We start from the raw sequence: 12,033 nt of genomic DNA on the forward strand, positions 1-12,033 counted from the left end.
TCATTCAATCATTCATTCACTCAACAAAAGTCACTGGCACTTGCCAGAGGGCAAATTCCACATAGGCTCTGGCTCTACATGACTGCATCTGTTCTAGAAATATCACTCTGGCTGTAGGAGAACAGGTTGGAGGTCACAGAACTAGAAGCAGAGAGACTACTGAGGAAGTGAGCTGGAGGTTGTCATCTGGACTGAGGAGCAACAGAAGCAGAGGGTGTAAATGCACGGAGACATGAGGTACTTGGGAAGTAAAAGGAACCAAGCATGTGGTTATTAGACATGAGGTTTGAGTGGTGAACAAAGTAAAGGACTCAAGGTGATGCTCCAGGTATCTGGGTGGATGGTAAGACTTTCACAGGCTAGGAAACAGAGGAGGGTGGGACGTGGATAATGGGTGCAGTCTGACATAATTAAGGAATTAACAGAAGACTAGATAGGAGACTGGGAAAGGAGTGGCCAATGGAAACCAGGGTGGTATTGCAGAAACTGGGGCGGGAGGGGATTGTGGCTTAAGAAGAAAATGATCAGTAATGTAAAATGCTGCTGAGAAGTCAAGTTTAAAAAAAAAGGGGGGGGGGGCTGAAAGTGATCATTGACTATGGGGACAAGGATGGCCTTCATGAGAAGTTTCGATCCAGTGGAGGGAGGAAGCAACTGTGTTGAGGGCTGAGGAGTGGGAGGAAAAACGAGTGAAAGCACTTTTTGAAGAGAAACAAAGCAGTTTTGTTTTGTTTTGTTTTGTTTTGTTTTGTTTTGAGTTAAATAAGCAAGGCATGAGAGGATCTGGTGAGAAGGAGCCAGTAGAGAGTAAAAGGTTGAACATGAGAGAGAGAGAGAAATACCAAAACAGCAAGGTCCTTGAGAAGATGGGTATTCCATTATAACCCTAATTGAATGTGCTTCAATTCAAGTCTAGCAATAACCACCCAGAGTTATTGCAGACCCCACTAGTTAAAGGACATGGTCCCCAGTAAGACTGTCCTGACCTCAGGTGCCAGTGGCACTTCAACAGCCCCCAGGGCACACGTACCTCCAACTGTCAGTCTACAAATTCAGAAGATCCCAAGACTCCCTAGGGTATTATAATTCATTAGAAAGATTCACAGAATTCAGGAAAGTGCTGTTATCATTATTATTTTATTATATAGGATACAAATCAGGGGAACCAGCCAAATGCCAAGACACGGAGGTCTGGGAGGGAACACAGAGCTTCCCTGCCCTCTCCATGGGGAGTCAGGATGCATCACACTCCCGGCATATTGTTGTGTTCAACAACAAGGAGCTTCTCCTAGCTCAAGCATCTGAGTTTTTCTGATATTTCATTATGGAAGTATGTTTGATTAAATCCTTGGCCACATGATCGAGCTCTATCTCCAGTCCCTGTCTTCTGCCCTTCCAGAAGGCTGGGAGGAAGAGTTGACTGGTCTCATCATGTGGCTCAAAGCCCCAATCTTCTAATCACCTGGTTGATCTTTCTGGAGACTAGCCCCCATCCTGAAGTTATCCAAGGGTTCTGCCAAGAGTCAGAAACTTCAAGAGTTTCAGAAGTTCCCTAACAGGTATCTATGGGAAAAAACAAGATAAACTCTTTATCATACAACAGTGGGTCAGAAGGATACAGGCCTGGGTGGAAGGATAAAAAACCTCTCCCACTCCAGCAATAAGAAAACAGATTGCTGGGTTGGGTGGGATGCAGGTTGGAAGCATGATAGGAAATGCTGAAGGAGCTTTCATGGGGGTGTCTGTCCTCAAGGACTAAGTATGAAGGAGAGAGATGGGGTAAGGATTTGAGGTCAATGGTGAGAATCTGAAATCATGGCTGGGAGAGCTTTGTAGACCTGACAGACAATGTGAGAGCCCAGTGGGTGGTGGTGCCCATGCACCCAGGTGGCAGTGATCTGTGAGGCTAGGTGGTTTTCTGCAGCAGCCCCAGTAGAGATGCAGGAGAAACCAACCATCAATACAACTAGGCCTGGGGGTTTGCCTAGGAAGTACTAGGAAAGAAAAAGAGAAAAGCTGCTGAAAAGATCAGCAAGAAAATGGTTGAAGAGATGGAGCATGGAAACGAAACTGGCTGAAAATAAGGAAGCAAAAGCAGAAGGACAGATAGAGAGGGAGGATGTCTGTGGTCTAGTGGTCCTGATAAGGATGAATAATTGGCATGTTGAGAGTCCGGGAGTGAGAAAGCAGGAAGGCTGTGGTGAGAAAGAAGGATGTCTGTGTGCATGATTGGCTAAATGGAATCTTTCCAAGAGGTGTGCAGCCTTCAGGGTGACAAAAATGAGTGCCTCTTCTCAGCCCCTCCTATTAATTCCTTGTACTCAAGATAAGTTCCCTGAAGAGAGGTACCTATATTTAATTCATCTTTGTATTCCTAGCAATACTGAAAATACTATATGGAAGGCAATTACACTTTTTGGGAATGGGTGATGCTAAATTGTTGAGGATGCTGGAAAATTCATGGTGAGCTCCCTGCAGGGGCCTCTATTTGGACAATGGCCTCCAGGAACTAATGAAACAAAGAGACAGTGATGCTGACTGGGGAACAAGATTCCCCATCCCTACTACAACCCCAGACCAAGTGACTTCTTTATGAATGAATGTTGCTAGTTAACACTTTCTAGTCTTAATGCACACATATGCACACATAACCAGTGATCTCTGTTAGATTATCACTACTATCAGAGATTTGATCTCAACAGTGAAAAGGAAGCCACTCTCAGCAGGAAGGGAAGAAACAAGGAGAAAGGAAAGCAAACAAGTATTTCCTGTGAGTCGACCATGGTCCCTCTCTGTTAGATGCTTTCACATAAGGGAACTTGTTTATCTCTATAACAACCCTGAGAGATAGGTCTTGTTCTCATTTTAAACATAAGGACATTGGGCCAGTGAGATGAGTGACTTTCAGGAATAAGGCTAGGAGGGCAGAGCTTCATCTAATTCTCTCTTTGGTCTTTTTGACTCATCCACTGAATGTCTCCTGGAATCCATCATTCAGTGATAATTCCACCCTTTGGTTGAGTGCTCATCATGAGCAAGGTGTCATAGAAGAAGGAGAGGGGGGTGATTTTGTCATGGCCCTCTAGGAGCTTAAACCAGAGGGCAATGTCAATGTGTTCCAAACAGTCACGCTCAAAGCAGCTCCCTAATATTAATTGGGGGATACTAAATTGAAAAGTTCTCTTCTGGGTATTGACATGATGAGTTTGTTCACTTATTTTCAGGATTGCTTTCTTTTGACTAGCACTTAAAAAGAGTAAGAGCAGGGGTGCCTGGGTGGCTCAATTGACTAAGTGCCCAACTTTGGCTTAGGTCATGACCTCATGGTTTGTAGTTTCAAGCCCCACATCGGGTTCTCTGCTGTCAGTGCTGAGCTCACTTCAGATCCTCTGTATCCTTCTCTCTCTGACCCTCCCCTACATGTTCTCTCTCTCTCTAAAATAAATGAACATTAAAAAAAAGAAGAAGAGTAAATTTCCCTGTCCAGCAAACAAAGTGAGACTAAGGTGAATCCTATTGTATCCTTCATTCTTAAAAAGTGTCTCCTAAAAAATCAATCTCAGGAAAGAGGGAGTCCAGGAACTTGCCAGAGTTCACATAATCTGGCTGATTCCTGAGATCTGGTTGTCCATAGGGTAATGTAAGAGCTCAGTGGTTTGACAATCAAACAATCTGTGTTAAAGCCAACAAGGATGCTGTGGGTTCAGAGAAAACACTGTGGGCTTATTCTCCTCTCCCCTCATCTCCACTCATACCAGCCTTGTCCCGTTGTCCATAGAGCCATTTGTCGTAAGATAAATGGGGAGGGGTCAACTCCCACTGTCAGAACTAGTTCAGCAAGTTCCTCTGAAGAATGTGGCCCTTGGCTGAAATTTCAGTCCTGGGCTTCCCCAGGAGCACAGTGTAATATCCTGACCTCTCTCCTACTGAACACCCAGCGTGAGGAAAACTGCAGCCAGAAATAGGCACCTACATGGGAGTGTGCAACTTCCCCAATCTGTGGCATGACCCTGGGCTAGACTCGTTCCTCATCTACAGATTGACTTTGTTAGCTCAGGAGGAGAGATCCAAGCAAGAGTTCTTCGTTGCCTTAAGACCATGTGGAGTAGAACCCTGTTGGCCGAGGTCATTCTCTGGACTGAAAAAGCAATTTCAGATGGAACTCCCAAGAGGAAGAAAGAAGTGAGAAAGGGCAGGGAACCCAGTAAGCCAGAGCAGGACAATCTACCAGGCAGGAGCAAGGGACACAAACCGCCCACTCGAAGGCACTGAACTGAATGACTAATTTTTCAGGGCTTCAATTCTTTGGAAAATCTGGAGTGAAACCTAAGACAGGAGCCAGCTGGCTCATTAGACCAATCTCCACTCAAAAGTTATTAATCACCCATCTTGGCCTGGGGACACAGTATGAACAAGGCAGCAGGGGAATGCTCCAACTGTGGCCACAGGCTAATGGAGCGATCGACCAGCAAACAGATAAGAGATCATTTCAGACAGCAAGAAGAAAACACACAGGAGTAATCTGCCAAGGAGTAGCTACACCAAAATCTATTTTGGTGTAGAATCCCACTCATTTATTTTTGGTTTTGTTTCCCTTAACTGAGGAGACACATCCATAAATATGCTGCCAAAGCCTGTAGCTAAAAGACTACTACCTGTTTCCTTTTAGGAGCTTTATGGCTTTGGGGCCATAAACCCAGATCTTTAACCCATGTTGAGTTCATTTTTGTGTATGGTGTAATAAAATGGTCCAGCTTCATTCTTTTGCATGTAGCTGTCCAGTTTTCTAAAAAATGTGATATCTATTATATATAATATACTTAAAATATAATAAATATATGTTTATTATATGTAATATATATGATGAAATATTACTCAGCCATAAAAAACAATGAAATCTTGCCATTTGCAACAAGAGGATTGCCATAGAGGATACTATGCTAAGTGAAATAAGTCAGAGAAAGACAAATACTATATGATATCATTTATGTTCATATGTGAAATCTAAAAAACAAAACAAACAAAAATAGAAACAGACTTGTACAGAGAACAGGTTGCCAGAAGGGAGGGGGTTGAGGGGATGGATGATATAGACAAAGGAGAGATTAAGAGGTACAAACTTCCAGTTATAAAAGAAGTTTAGTCACCCACGGGGGAAGGGAAGGGGACAAATTTAGTTACAAACAGAGAGGTAGGGAGGCAAACCATAAGAGACTCTTAAATATAAAAAACAAACAGAGGGTTGATGGGGGGGGACCGGGGGGGTGGGGAATGGGTGATGGGCACTGAGTGGGGCACTTGTTGGGATGAGCACTGGGTGTTGTATGTAAGCGATGAATCACAGGAATCTACCCCCAAAACCAAGAGTACACTGTATACACTGTATGTTAGCCAACTTGACAGGAAGTTATATTTTAAAAATAATAAATAAATAAATAAATCACAAGGATAGAAAGTATGGCATAGGGTTCATAGTTATTAATATTATAAAACAATGTATGGTAATAGGTGGTAACTACACTTATGATGAGCATTACACAATGTATAGAATAGTCAGATCATTGTGTCCCTCACCTGAAACTAATATAACATTGTATGCTGCCTATACTTCAATCATAATTTAAAAAAAAAAAGAGTGGCTGGAACTGGAGACAGAGGGTGAGACTTGGGGATCAAAGAAGATCTTGATAAGAAAAACAAAAACCAACTTGCCCTTACTTAGGGGCAAGACTGACAAGTCAAGAATCAACAGAAAGCCTATGTGCTGGGTGTGGAAAGCAAGAGGAAGAGGGGCTGAGAGATGAGAGGAAGTGCCTGCAGGGCTGGTTGTGTAAGCCTTGGAAGGGCCTCAGAGAAGGAGACCCCACCTAAATTAACTAATGACATTGCAATGGGGCATGCTGAGGTCATGGGCTTCTACTCCAACTCAGAGACATAGGGGTAGGCTTTCCCCTAAAGAGGGGCACCTAGGGTCCATCACAAGCATAGCTATGAACCCCGTGCTCCCTAGTCCACAAGCATCCTGCAGAGACATGGACAGGCCCCAGCTGGAGGCAAACAATATTGGCCACCTGGACTAGCCAAGAGTGAGCCATTCAGGCACCCAAAGCCCTCCCATTATTCACCAAAGCACACACAGAATCACTCCCCTTCATACTGCGTATGGAAGCAGAGGCCCCAATACCCATTTCTTTATGCCTCCCTTTGCCCAGTACAAACCTTCCAGATGTCCTGCTGAAGCAGACATCCAGGGAGAGGGAAGGTGAAGTTAGGCTCCTGGATGGGGGAGGGCCAGTGGTGAGGATTCTATATGGGCAGACAAATTTTCTCTTCTTATCTTCTAGGTTTGTTAGCTGGTCTAATAATTAAATTGAGAGAAGACAGGTTAACAGGAGAAAAGCAAATTTAATTTCATTTGTATAGAGGCCCCATAAAAATATGAGACCAAAAGCAGTCAAGCAATGGAGCCATTCTGAGCTAAGGAAAAGGTTAGGCGCTGGGGCTTCAGAGGGAAGAAGGACAATTCACAGGCAGGTAAGATGTGTAGTAATAAGATGTTTGTCCTTGTAAGCTGAAAAGTCTTACAGATAAAACTTATCTCTGGGAATAGCCCTCTTCCTGGTACAGGACTGTTATCTAAATTATTTTAGGCAGTGAAGGGAGATGGAATAAGTTGGGTTTTGAGTCAGATTGCTTTCAGCTCAAAATAATCCACATGCCAAAGTAGTACATTTTGAATGACACATTCTATTTCAATTCATTAACCACATACAACATGCCCAGGATTCGATTGGGGTCAAATTTGCCTTATGTCTAATTATGAGGACAGAAATACCTCCCCCTCTATGTATCCCCAGTGATCACCTTCTAAAAGTCCCATGGACACTGTCTCAGGATCCTCCTTCTGACCTCTACCTCAGTTTGCCACACTCACACTGCTGCTGGTGATATTCATTCATTCATCCATCCATCCATCCATTCATTCATTCATTCATTCATTCATTCAAGTCAATCAAACTGTACTGAGCACCAGCCACCTGCTGGGCACTGCTCTAGCGTCTGGTGATACTACAGTGAACAAAGGCACCTAGTCCCTGATCTTGGGGACCATTTATGAGGTGGCATCTCTGCTGGGCACACAATGCCTCCTAACTGCTCCTGTCCTATCAGCCCTGGAAAGGGGATGTTACACTCCCCTAAATCTCTGAAACCACCTTCCTGCCTTTGATGAGGGTTTTCTGAAGGCTTGAGGATGAAAGAAGGGAAGTAAAATTGCCACAGGCAGTGTGGCTACCCCCAGGCCTGGGCCTCTTTCCCTGCCTCACTCCTAGAGTCTCTCAGTGTGCTAGGAACCAGCTCACCCCCACCTCCCCCGCCCCTACCCCCCAGGGTGGGTTCCAAACAGGTCCAAGGTGCAGAGTCCTGGCCCCAGCTGCCAGAGGCCTGACAGAGAAAGATTCACCCCATTCCCACCAGGGCCTCCTCCTGCCCCAGCTCACCTTCTTCCCAGGATGTCTGACAGTAGGTATCCATTCCTCTCAGGGCTTCAAGTCAGAGAGCAACAATGACCACATGGAGACCCTAGTCCACAGCCCAGTTTGCCAAGGTCAGCCCACTTCTTTCTTACAGTCCCTTGTCCAAAGTGAGGAGCCACTCACCACTCACCCCCATGCCTTTCTTGGCACTTTCAGGTCCTCACTCTGTTCTGTGGTAAACAGTCCCTCCAACATGAACCCACAATTTCCCAAGCACCAAGTCAGGGTGCAGCCTAGAGCACTCTCTGTTCACTGAGAGCCAAACCTTGTTTCTCTCCCTCCTCTGACCTGGTCATGTCCCTGAGCACATGTAGAGAAAAGGGCAGATGATCCCTCTATGGCAGCTTATAACACCTCACAACACCTGCCATTTGTGTCTTAAATTGTAGGCATTTGCAAAAATTCCTTGAGGACAAGTACCATGGCTTGTATAGTTTTGTTCTCCTTCCTTGTATACACAGGACACACATGCATGCATGAACACTACTTACATCGTGCCTGGTGTGATGAAGGATAGAAGTCATTCCAAAAGCTATTTACCCTGACCTGTCATCACCTCTGATTTCATCTCTCTGGATCTCCCACATTCTCAGAGTAATTTGGAAAAGTCCTTAAGTAACACTTCAAAATTGCCTTTGGGGTAAAATGGGAGTGTCTCTCCAGAAATTTGCCTCCCAGGCATTTGTGATGATACATGGGGCAGGAGAATATCATCTCTTCCTGGTAATAGTGACAGCCCCTGTCACCTCCCTGTCCCAGAAAACTTCATAAAGAGCTCAGGATTCCCCAGAAAAGCAGATGGACACTGTTCTGACTTAAGCCAGGGCAGCGAGGTGTTCACTGTGCCTTTGCAGAAGGAACTGAACTTTCCCAAGAGGACAACATCCCTGATCAGGCCCAGAAGTCTCTAGGAGTCTTCGGGGCCTATTTGCTGCCTCTGCTATAGACAAGGCTGCTTACTGAGGGGTTCATTCTGAGCTGGACATTGCGTTTCTGGTGAGTCTCTGTTTTTAAACCAAGATATCCTTTTCTAAGGAAGTACTTTCTCTCAGAAGAAGCTAGCTCAAAATGGAAGCCATGAGAGTGACAGCATGATAACTCCTGGCTTCCATTCATTTGGTCAGCCAACATTTATGGAGTACCATCATGTGCGAGGCATTGAAATAAGAGCTATAATCCCAGCCCTGCAACAGATATGTTAAGAGTAAAGGAGATGAGCAAATAAAGCACGATGAGGAAGGTTTGCAGAGGATGTTAGAGGCTCATGGCACAGAGGAAGGACATCCGCCATTTAGTTTGGCAAGGGGCATGTCATGGAAGAGGTGAAGTATGAACTGAGTCTTGAAGGATTAGATGATGGACAAACTACGAAGAGGAGATGGAGGTTCCAGGCAAATAGAACAGATTGTGCAAAAGCATAAAGGCTAGAAAGAAAACTGCAATCAAGGACTACAAATAGGTTGGAAGGGTAAAAGTGTGGGATAGGAGAAGAGAGCAGAGGATTCCATGGTAGACCTTGCTTGGCAGGCTAAGGTGCTTGGACTCATCATGGAGAGTCAATGATGAAATGTGAACTAGGGCTTGATGTCACCAGATTTGCTCTGTGGAGATGTCCTTGTGGCTGATGCATGGGGAATGGATGGATGGATGGAGTTTCCAGGGCAGCAATCAAACCAATTAGGAGATGATTCAAATGCCCTAGGTAAGACAGGAGAAGCGTTTGAATTATAATGAAGTATGAAGATGGAGAGAAATCTACAGATTCCAGGCAATTAGGAAGTGCTCAAAGAAAAAAAAAGACCTATTCAAACAGCTGATTGTGGTTGATGAATGAATGGATGGGTGAGTCTTTGGGTAGCAGTGATGGGATAGTTTCCAGTGAAATGGCTCTCCAGTGAGAGAGGCAGTGGGGCAGGGGGATAGTGAAGGGCTTCTCCTTTTCACTTTAAATGTTTGTCTCATTTGAAACTCTAAAAATGAGCATGTATATTAACAAAAAGCCTAAGAAGGATATTTTTTAAAGCAATACTAGTTCTAACATATAACTATCTGCTTGCACGTGTCATCAGTTAACTTTGATAGATCATTTCTGGAACTGTCATATCAAACAACCTCCCTTGTGAAAACCTACTTTGAAAAATGGGTCGTGTGTGGCAGCCTCATAAATTCATTACTACATGTTGGAAGATTTTCCAACCCTCTAATGCCAGGGAGAAACAGGAATCCCAAGTCAGAGGTTGGTGAGTTCTGGAATACCTATCCATTCTATTGAAGTTTGGGCTGAATGTTTATAATACCTTTATACAATCAGACTTCCTCATTCCACATTGCTTAGTAATTAGGGGAGATCAACCACCTCAAATCGGTCTCAGACTGGACCATTGTACCCAGCAAATCTTGAATGGCTTGACTAGGAACTTCCTATTTCCAGAAGATAGAAAACTCAGTTCCAGCCAACAAGGAGGATGTGATTGGAGAAGTGAAATTAACGGCATCCTGGAAGGAAATGGCCAAATCACCTTCAATTATGTAATAACCAGCAAGTAAAATACACACACCACAGGCAGTTTAGGAGAGAATTTCATCATAATTTTAGGACTAAAGTATTTTTAAGCATTATGTTTTTTAAAGCATATGGTTCCAGGGGAAGTCATCCTAAAGGGATTTTTTTTTTTTTGACAATGCTAAAACAAAGTGTTGAGGAAAAAGGAAAGGACAAAGCAAATCAAACAACAGAGCTACAGTAGCAGGTGGGAAAATGAAAAAGAATAAGGAAGCAACTCAAAATAGGGAAGAGAGAGAACTAAACACGCAGCTTGGAAAGTCCCAGTGCTACCCTGAGAGAAGGAGAAAGAAGAAAATTCACATAACATGTCACAGCCAGGTGGGATAAGGAGGGAGGACAAGGGAACAAAGTTTGCCCTAATCCTAAAAGGACAATATGGAAACATTTATGGGCAGACTTGCCAAGATACATGAATCAGCCAAGCCAATGTCATTTAGAAGATAATTGGATCATTGAGAAAGAGGTCTGTGCACTGCAGACAGCACAAGATGGGGCAAAAAAAATGTTTATTACAAAAGTGATTTTTTTAATTTTTTTTTACATTTATTTATTTTTGAGAGACAGAGAGTGAACAGGAGAGGGGCAGAGAAAGAAAGAGACACAGAATCTGAAGCAGGTTCCAGGCTCTGAGCTAGCAGTCAGCACAGAGCCCGATGTGGGGCTCGAACCCACAAGCCGTGAGATCATGACCTGAGCCGAAGTCAGACCAACCAACTGAGCCACCCAGGAGGCGCCCCAAAAGTGAATTTTTTTAAAGAATTTGGTTTCAGTTCAACTAAACTATGTTTGAGTCATGGTCCCGGCATTTACTAGTTGTGTGATCTTCAATAAGTTATCTCTGTCAGCCTCAGTTTCCACATAGGTGAAATGGGTCATACTATCTACCTTAAAGTTTATTATAAAGACTAAATAAGACAATGAAAAGAAGTGCCTGGTACTTAATAGTTGCTCAATAAAGGATAGGCTTTTAAGTATATTTTCTAAATTTACATCTAAAAAAAGTGGTTTCATACAATGGTATAAGACAGTGACCTGCATCTTATGATCTGAAAGACAAATCCAGTTAAGCTCATTCATTTATGTGTTATCTATGGCTGCTTTCTCACAACAATGGCAGGCTTCAGTAGTTGCAATAGAAACCCTAAGACCCACAAAACCTGAAATATTTACTAACTGGCCCTTTATAATGTTCCCTAGACTCATAGTATAAGTGGCACCAGAGCCCTGTGTTTGTGGCTGACTGTCTTATACCCATTATGTGCAATAAAAGATAGAGTTGAAAGGCCCTGGCATCCACCTTACCTACTAAAGGGCTTTTGCTGTTGAATCCAAAGGAAAGACAAGTTTTCATTGGCTTCTAAGAGGTGGAATAATGACTCAGCCAACAGGGAGAAGCCTCTGCAGACCATACACTTCACCAGACCCAGGGGCCTGCGTATATATTTGATTCCTCCTTGTTCTAGACCAAGGAGGGGAATGGCCCATCCCTGGAATCTGTGTGTCTGCTCTGAGTACCTGGATCCAAGAGAAGGGCAAGCCCAATGGAGACAATGCTCTACAAGGAAAAGCAGAGGTCTCAAAACTAAAATCAGGCTCTCCCAATCTGAAATAACCCTGAAAAATAAAGAAAAGGAGAGAGGTATCTATGGAGACAGGCATGGTTACATAGGACATTGTAAATAGTTTCAGACACCAGAAAGACCCATGGAAATGGTGGAAAGAAAATGACAGACTCTTTTTTTTTAATGTTTATTTATTTTTGAGAAAGGGGGGAAGAGAGAGAGAGGGAGAGAGAGAGAACGGGGGAGGGGCAGAAAGAGAGAGGGACAGAGGATCCAAAGCAGGCTCTGCACCGACAGCACACTATGAGATCATGGCTTGAGCCAAAGTCAGATGCTCAACTAACTGAGACACTCAGATGCCCCCAAAATG

At 43.8% G+C, this 12,033-nt stretch overlaps 1 long non-coding RNA gene across 2 annotated transcripts in view; it reads right to left on the minus strand.

Moving 5' to 3' along the window:
* Positions 1 to 1,165: 1,165 nt before the first annotated feature.
* The window catches only part of LOC115290084, a 63,539-nt gene continuing 52,671 nt past the window's right edge, over positions 1,166 to 12,033 (minus strand). The window contains exons 1-3 of one of the 2 annotated variants that reach the window (XR_003907946.1): positions 6,865 to 7,061; positions 6,220 to 6,358; positions 1,166 to 1,563 (exon numbers count right to left, since the gene is read on the minus strand). This is a non-coding gene — a long non-coding RNA (uncharacterized LOC115290084). Of the gene's footprint in view, positions 1,564 to 6,219; positions 6,359 to 6,864; positions 7,062 to 12,033 lie in introns of those variants that run through there. The other variant, XR_003907945.1, reaches the window with a different exon arrangement.

This window comes from Suricata suricatta, chromosome 4 (assembly GCF_006229205.1).
Source record: "Suricata suricatta isolate VVHF042 chromosome 4, meerkat_22Aug2017_6uvM2_HiC, whole genome shotgun sequence".
NCBI lineage: Eukaryota > Metazoa > Chordata > Mammalia > Carnivora > Herpestidae > Suricata > Suricata suricatta.